The sequence below is a fragment of the Halyomorpha halys genome, unplaced genomic scaffold (assembly GCF_000696795.3).
Source record: "Halyomorpha halys isolate HHAL.00 unplaced genomic scaffold, Hhal_1.1 Scaffold6.1, whole genome shotgun sequence".
NCBI classification, from domain to species: domain Eukaryota; kingdom Metazoa; phylum Arthropoda; class Insecta; order Hemiptera; family Pentatomidae; genus Halyomorpha; species Halyomorpha halys.
In genome coordinates this window covers 85,096-94,023 of record NW_027111275.1, presented here as the reverse complement: position 1 = coordinate 94,023, position 8,928 = coordinate 85,096, and the positions used below count along the sequence as shown (strand labels likewise).

Below are 8,928 nucleotides of genomic sequence, written 5' to 3'. Positions count from 1 at the left end.
ATTGTGAACAATTTTTAAATCATTTCTTTAAAAACTATCGAACTTTTTCCATAAACGTTCATTACAAACTTTTATTCTAAAAATCATTCCTTTAGATGTATAAATAACCTCTAAACAACATGTTAAATTTAACTAATTCCTATTATTCCGTTTTCAGAAGGATATAATATAAATATTATTAACATTTAAGTATATAGCCTGTTAGATTAGAGATCTTCGCACTCTCGACAGATATGGACGTACTTTAATATTGTTCGTTTTATGGCAAGCCCTTGTCAAGTTCGGTTTCACCTCGCTGTGGCTTACCTACTTTTGTTCTTGCCCCTTACCAATTTGATGCGCAGTTGTTCAGCGTTAATAATTTTCTATTAATTTTACTTTGTGTTCATCTGTGAAGACCTACAACCTTGAAGATTCTACACTGGTCTACATCAGTTTCAATTATCTTTTTTTCTCCCTAATTATCTTCTACCCTTCGCCATACTTTCCATCTTTTCTGAACCAAATTAGGTAAAAGGTAACTAAACATTCATAGGCACTGCAACAATCAACCTATAAGTCCTAGAAATAATGCATTACATTTATTCTATTCTTGGTATTTCATCTTATTTTTAATTATTTCTATTGCATTTAAATTGCTTTTCTTTCATTTAACTATTGTAACAAAAATCACCTTGAATATTACAAAATTATTTTCTGGTCCTTCGTGCTTAATTGAAGGTTCATTGCAATCGTGTTTATTTTCTTATCTTCCTATTGATGTTATAACACACATATTTATTTAAAAGTCTAATTTTAATAAGGGTGAACAAAATAAAAAACAAAGGATCTTAAGAGATACCCACGACTGTTTTTACCACGACGATTTTAGCGATGATAAAAAACAAAACAAACATAGTGAGTAATTTAGCATGATAACTGTATTGTAGCAGCATGATAATATATATAAAAACCACCGTTTAAAAAAATAGCGACTCAATAAATTAATAAAAATTCTTTGAATTAAATTTGAAATATATTATTATTATTAAACGATCAGACAAAGATTAACTAAAAATTAGTTGAACGAAAACGTCAACTTATGCGTTTATTGTTCTTTTTATATATTAGCCATAACAACTTATACTTACCAAAAATCTCACTAGTCACTGCATACTTAATCAGCAGTAAGATATGTAATAAAATCATTTGGAGCTTAACTTAAATTAAAAAAAAAAAACGAGCATCTATGTTCTGTTTAGATGCAGCTGCCTGTGACACTGTTTTCTACATCATATAAATAGTTATATATAGAAATAGTTTAGATAACGCTTATATATGTTTATTTTATAGTCTTTCCTCTCCCACCACTCACTTTACACTCTTCTCACATCTCTATTAGTTTTCCAACATTTTATGATAGCAGATATAGCTCATAACCGTAAGGTAACCTACCACTACTACAAAAATAAAAAAAAACATATGTTATTACTGCTTTCTAGCTTACTCGCTTTGTTTAAAACTCACTCAGTTATCTGTAAATATAGTTAATTAAAAAAAAACGTAGTGAAAATGTAACAATCTATTATTGTTTATTACTACAGTTCTAATACCGATTATGATTGAGGTCAACGAGAATATTTCATTTCAAAATGAAAAGAAGCAACATCATCATCAGAGGTATCACACTTATCTACTAAAATTCCTTTAACAAGTCTGCTTCCGAAATGTGGCTTATTCAATTAGAGACTCAGTTTACAAGTTTAAAAATAATATAGGACCAAAATCAATTAGACAAGGTGATAAGTTCTGTTAATTTAGAAATTCTGTCACAAATATCTTTAAAAATTTAAATCTGTACCACTATAACCCATGAAGGGTTCAGTAGTTTGTAAAGAAGTATTTTTACTAGACCAACAGTTGTACAAGGAGGTGATTTGGTCAGAATTACGCTCGACCATCAGATTTTTATCCATCAAGGGTAACCAATTCAAGAGGCTGGGTGGATCCCAGAAAGGCTCCAGAACCCACAGGAGTCGACTCAAGGATATGACACGATTATACAGACAAAAATATCTTACGTTTTATAAAATCCATCTAATAGTAATTATATACAGCGTTAAAAGACAGGGTGATAATTAATTGTACCCACACTGAAACTCAGAAATGACTGAAACTGTTTTCATATGTGGAGACTGGTGAATCACAAATCTTCTCAACTCTTAAATCATATCAAATCTCTTGCTCTAGATACAGTAATCAATGAATTTTTTAAAAACATTGTTGTTACGGTGCCTTCCCAAAAATCTTAGGCCAATATTTCAGCAACTAAGGATCACCTTACATAATTCTTACTGACAGATAAAATCCATAAATGGTTCTCAATCCAATCATCTCCATTGCCAATCATATCATATTGCTTTAACTATGGTATGAATCCTTTGTTACTACCATTATAACTTCGTAGGTAGGACGCGAAAATGCACTCCACCATGTATTGTAGCGGACGACTTCCCCGTTGTCCAAGGGCTTCATGAGGTACAACGATGGAAACAAATCACATTTTCATTCATGATATTCGACCCAATTGCATATTTCTAAAGAACACTGGAGCAGATATTTTCGTAATATTACTTCGAAATTATCGAATTATAGTAATTATCGAAATTATTAAAATGAGAAGAATCTGGCTAAATAAGGACTTTTGGTTCAAAATAAAAACATATGGTAAAAATATTCTATATCAAAATATATTGAAATATATACTAGACCTCTGTATTAGAAGATCCTTTGAATGGCTTTTTATTATCGCCGAGGTTAATAAACCTATAATTGTTTTAGATTTTTTATCTTGCCATTACATAATTATTAACACGAAGAAAAATAAAGTCATTGATGAACTCTAGTGTGTACACTCTATCTTTATACGTTCCAACCGTGCAGTACGTCTTTTGACTGTCATAAACAACAACATTTATTGCAGTCAATTCCAATGAAGTTGCAGAAGCTCAACTTGGCGACATAGAATTGTTGGAGATCTAAATCAACTCCTGCCATACATCTTACCAGTCTCTATTCTCCCATTAAACATGTTATTTTTCAATAGAAGAGATATATTTACTTTTCAGGTTTAGAATAGCGGCATTTGCAACAATTCATTGATTGCCACACCCAATAACTACCAAAATCGTAACTAGTCGTTATATTTGGACAAATATAAAAAATACTAAAAGGATTGGACTCAATCCTGCTTCCAATGCCAGCGTAACAGAATTGACATACTCCTTATCTTCTTACAAAAAAGGGGAAAATAAATTACACGTTTTATTTTTTTATCTCCGGTCTCTAATTTGTTTGATTAGACCTGGGTTGTGCCCTTTGGTGTTCATAGAGCCCTAAACCACAGCCATCTTGATGATTGATCTTACAACAACCAAGATTGGGATATAACATATATCCCAGAACAATTATTACTTTTTGTAATTTCATTATATGGCAAATAATTGGTTTTATTCCAATATTAATAAAAATACTGATTTAGTAAACCCAAATAAGTTTTATAATAATCCATTGATATTAGTTTGATTAAAAATTATTGATTCAGTTGACTGCTTTGCTTGAAATAAGATCAAGTGTTCTAGATTTGATCACATTATGTTCAGGTAATTAATGGAAGAGTAATCTAAGAATCATTTTTATTATTTCTGAGATAGGGACATTTTTTAAAGAACAGGGATTTCTGGATCAATATGTTATTGGGAATAATTTTAAGTCTAAAGGCTACGACACACTGGTTAGTTTATTTGAGAAGAGATCGAACTCCCACCACTTCTTATCTACGGTTGCGAATGGTAGAAAATAAGTTAAAAAATTCAAGGGAAATCAATCGTTCTAATAGGGTTTATCAATTTTTTATTTTAAATAATTGAGATTTTCTGAGATAATGGATAGTTCCAATGCCTACCAATGGAACAAGATGTTCAAATTGAAACATCTTAATAAGTTTTGAGAAAAACCTATGTTTTATCTCGAAAATGGTCCTTTTTAAATTATTTTGATATTGTTAGCAAATGTAACACCCCAAGATTTTTTAAGTTTATTCTTCTGATTTACAAATGGAACATTTTGGTATTAAATTAATGTTTCTGCTTCAGTCAATTTTTCAGAACCAGAGATATAAAACAAAATGTGTTTTACACACATCAATTTTTTTTCCAGGACACCTAGGAAGTGTTGGCCTCTAATATTCTCACAAGTTCCATTATTTTTATGGTTTATATTTTTAATGATTCCGTTTTGCAATAAGAGTTTATCGATACTGTACAATATTTTTCTACTATAGTCATGACCAGAGATATAAAATGACATGACAAATGATTATATTCCCTTTAAAAAAAAATGAATGAAAGTTGACAGATTTTTACTTAGTGTTTACCACCACATTTTCAGTGTAGTAAATTATAATAAAATCGTATATTAATAAAACTGAAGATGATTTTTTTATTCAACCTGGGGAGGAATCTGATTAGTCTGTAAATATGTAATGTAATATTATGATTGAGATCTCAAAAGTGGATACAAGTCTATAATATAAATTTTATGCAGTAATATAAAAAAAATGTTTGAGGACTCAAGTCTTCAAGATGACCCATAATATTTAAAAGATTCCTATATTTTATTGATATATTAATCTGATCAAAATTCCCCAAAATCTATGAGACAAATGTGGGATCCAATAAAGATTTTGTCAGTCAAGATTTTGCTAAAATTTTTAAAACTCTAAAATTAGTTTATCAAAAAGCAACATAAAAAATATTGTTCTCCATCTGGTTAAAATGGGCTGTTAACAGATACTAACTACATCACAAATTTATTAATAACGGCTATTTTTATTTATTAATTCATATACCTTGTTTTAACTTATATCAACTAATAAATGAAAATTTTGTACGTTTTTTATATCCTTGCCAAATTAAGGGTTAGTCGGAGTGTTTTTTTATATCTATTATTATCAAAATAACTAGAGTCTCGAGAAAAATATATATCTTTATTTAATAATATATGCATAATATTTAATTATATTTGTTAATTAGGGCAAAATTATTTTTATTGTAAAAATTTCATTTGCCATGGATTTGGCTTTTGTTTTTCTGACACTTCAGCTACTTAAATATACAACAGAACTAACAATGTATTAACATAAAAGGCTTTAGTACAAATCTGAACCGGATGAATCAATTTATATGTATTAAACGAATGAATAGTTATTGTAGCTGTGGAAGACCCAATAAACCAAATTGCCATTAAAGTATTTAGGTTAGAATATAAACTTAATAGTTTAACGAAATATCTCTAAAACTATACAGTTAACCATTAAATTTCCTTGATGATTTGTAGATTTATTCGGTTAAAAGACGTATTAACTGTGAAATGTTTCAAGTTCGAAATATATCTATGAGCACGTTTTCAAAATGTTTATGAGAACAACTAGACTACTATAAAATTGTACCGACCAAATATCTTAAATCAAAATCTCATAGACTTTCAGCAACAAAGATCAGATGCCTTAAGTCTTTTACAAGTAAGTAATTTTATTGTATGGAGTTTAACACAAGTTTAAGAATTTCGTTACATAGTATTTAACGAAAGGTTAATAATTTCGTTATATATTGTTTAACAAAAGCTTTAAGGGGAGGGGATACACTGAAGTTGATCTCTTCCTCTTGGAGTTCATAATCGCGATCCACTCCAGGTTAAGTTGTAAGTACTGTTGTGCAGGAAGGCGATTTTATCAGGATTTGCTCAGCGACCAGATTTTTCTTCCAACGTACCCACATTTTAGAGACTAACATAACGGAAAAAATAATAATTTGCTACTGGCGGACTCGAACTCCCAGGAGATAGGATGCACCTTACTCACTGGGCTGCATATTCAGCGTACGTTGATTTATAAAAATCACGCATCAGATATTTTATTTGATTAATCGTTGTATATATTTATGGTTTATGAATTTACTTCGAAAGAAAAAACATGTATTTTTTATGTGTAATAAATACTTTTGAAAAAGTGATATTTACTAATAAATTATATAATGTCTGTGGAAACAATTGTTTTAATTTTTCTTAATTTGGACCTTAAATCCAAAAAAAAATAATCTGATAACTAACTATGTTCTGTAGCTATTTTTAAAGATATTATTCACTTTAGCTACAGGGACGAGTGCAAGTGGCATGTGTCATTAGAGGTATTGATTTTTCTTTAAAATTTTTCATACTTAAGCTTTAGGCATCTTTAAATCACTAAGTGGAAACCTTAAGCGACTTTCGCACTCATTTATTTTATTGTACATAAACTTGGACAATATATTTATTTCATCCTTAAACATTGAACATATTCATTTGGTTTTGAAATGAGTTAAATAATACTATTTACAGTACAAAAAATATTTAAAATAAAATAAGAAAATCATTACTCTATAGTTTATTTTTTATAATTATCATAATATTATTTTATTTTTCACTTTGGTGTAATGAATCTAAAATACGTTGTATTGTACTGTCATTAAACTACAAACATTGAGGGTTAAACAGATTTTTTTCTTGGTAAACTTTATTCTAAAATACAGAACTATAAATCATTAATCCTCGTAACGAGTAATCAACTACGCTGACTATCAACAATGACTTTATTTCTTTTCAATATTTTGTTATTAAATTATCCTTGTCGAAGAAAACAATATTATGACTGTTATTTGAACTTAATATTGTTTTATTTAAGTATTTCACTGTGGACCACGATGGGGAAAATCATAAATAAAGGAGTGTTAATATATTAAAAAAAAAAAAAATTAAATCTAGCTCTTGGCATTAATACGTATGTATTATTCTCCATTCATATCCAACGATGTTCAATTCCAGAGCTCACGGTTACAAAAAAATAACGGATTGATTAGATACTGAGATAAAAATTATGCACTCAATTGACAAAGTGTTGATCAAGTTTATTATATTCGACAAAAGGGTCGTAGGGGAGGGAAAAGCAAGCAATAAAAACTTACAAAAATCTGGTGTGTTGCGCACATCAAAAAATATTCACTTAGCACCTTACAGACGTACCAAAGTTTTGTGTAAATTCGTGGATTCGAGTTGAAGTTTTAGCTATTTTCGAAAAATATATATCTAAAGTCCGGGAAAGGTGGCCATTAGATTTTTTTTAAATAAATAAATTCTCTAAAAATGCTCCCTAATTTGGTTCTCAATTCTTGAGAGGCTATTTTCTGTTCAACAATGTTTCTCTGACAAGGTCCCGATCAATATTACATTCCTCTAAAGCTCTGATGATGCCAAACTTTCTTATCCTGTCAAATACCTTATGAATGAAACATGCTGAAAGTTCCTTGCTCTTCTCCAACCCTTTTTCAGTAATGTGCCTCCTAGTGAGTATTATGTATTGGGATTTTTTTTTTATCAATTGGCCCGAGGGGTAGACCGAAACGTAGATAAGAGGATTGCTTAAAAATTGGTTTAGTAGAATTGGGTTTGGAGTGGCATCACTAGAAAGATGTATGTAGGGAGCGTTTTGTGGTATCGGCGTCGAATCTGCGGGCTCGTTAGGTCTTCATTATTATTGATTGGTACAGAAGCACTGCTGCCAATAAGGCCTATAGAGCGCATTGGATACTTAATGGGTCCCTGAATCCATATCTTCTCCAATTTTTCCTCCACATTCCTCTCTTCAGAATTTTAGAATATAGTGTCCTAGGTGTACTGAGAAGTGAAATGCTTTTGTGGTTTTTACATTCCCTATTGTCTCCTTTTTCACTCAAGCATGCTAGACCAGCATCATAGTCAATCTCTTTGTCCAAGAATGCTTGAGCGTGTACTTTGTCACAAGCATTATACTTATAAAAGTCGGTTTTAATTTATTACATTTGAGCAACACATTCCTCTTCAGCGAATTATCACATTATCATGATAAGGAGAAGAAGGATGCACTTTATAACATCTTATTAAGTAAATACAGACTACTTGATTGGAACGTCGATAAGTATGTTGGTTTTAAGAGAATGAATTCCTAAGATTACAAAAAAAAAATATATATATAACACCTCTTCATTCTGGCAGTGGTACTGATAAAATATACAAGAGAAAGTTTTCTCTGCGATACAGAGTGTAATTTGCCATTTCGGGAGGATAAAAATATCAAAACCTCTCATTATGAGAATTTAATAAGTTTTTCATCCTCAAGTGGTCAAAATATAAATAATTATTATTAACAATTATGCGATACAACTATTTATTAATAAAAATAATCCAAAATTATACATACTTTACTTATAAAAAGTAATGAGAGAGAAAAAAAGGGTTTGAAACAGGTTATGAACGCATGTACTCGCAGCTGTGCAGAAATTCTTGAGGTATGAAGTAATAAAAATTGTATATTATTCAATATTTGTTCTTCCAGAATGGTTCTACTGCTTGCTTGACTTTTTGAAAGATCAAGAGACTGCGAGAAGTTCTTCCAAAATTAATTATATAGCCGTAAGCATAGGCTGTTTGTAGCTGAGCAGATTAAAACACCAACTTGCAACTTGGTGTTTGTTTGAATCGAGTGTGGGGGGTCGACTTTTATTTCTATGGTGGTCCTTCGAAAAGAAAACTTGATTCCTTACCATGGCTAGAATAGAGTGGTACCCAGTAGATAACCCTCTCCCCCTGCATGTCAGAAATGACGAGGTAGGGGGTAAAAAAAAAAACTGAGCTTTGTTGTTGTGATTATGTTAAATAATGAGATAAATGTCATAAAATGTAATTATTTAAAATTTATTTATTGAAAATTACAGTTAATAAATAAAAAATACGATTAGTAAATGTGATATGAGTTAAAATAAAACGACATGATACAGTCTATTGAATACTCTATCCTTTGATAGAATTCCAACATTTCTT

General features: G+C 30.1%; 2 long non-coding RNA genes across 2 annotated transcripts in view; one reads left to right on the top strand and one right to left on the bottom strand.

The window, feature by feature from the left end:
• Window positions 1–1,244, bottom strand: part of LOC136796230 (uncharacterized) — a 9,312-nt gene extending 8,068 nt beyond the window's left edge. The window contains exon 1 of the long non-coding RNA XR_010843920.1: window positions 1,131–1,244. This is a non-coding gene — a long non-coding RNA (uncharacterized lncRNA). The remainder of the gene's footprint in view (window positions 1–1,130) is intronic.
• Window positions 1,245–1,503: 259 nt separating this feature from the next.
• Window positions 1,504–8,928, top strand: part of LOC136796229 (uncharacterized) — a 34,486-nt gene continuing 27,061 nt past the window's right edge. The window contains exons 1-2 of the long non-coding RNA XR_010843919.1: window positions 1,504–1,659; window positions 5,377–5,560. This is a non-coding gene — a long non-coding RNA (uncharacterized lncRNA). The remainder of the gene's footprint in view (window positions 1,660–5,376; window positions 5,561–8,928) is intronic.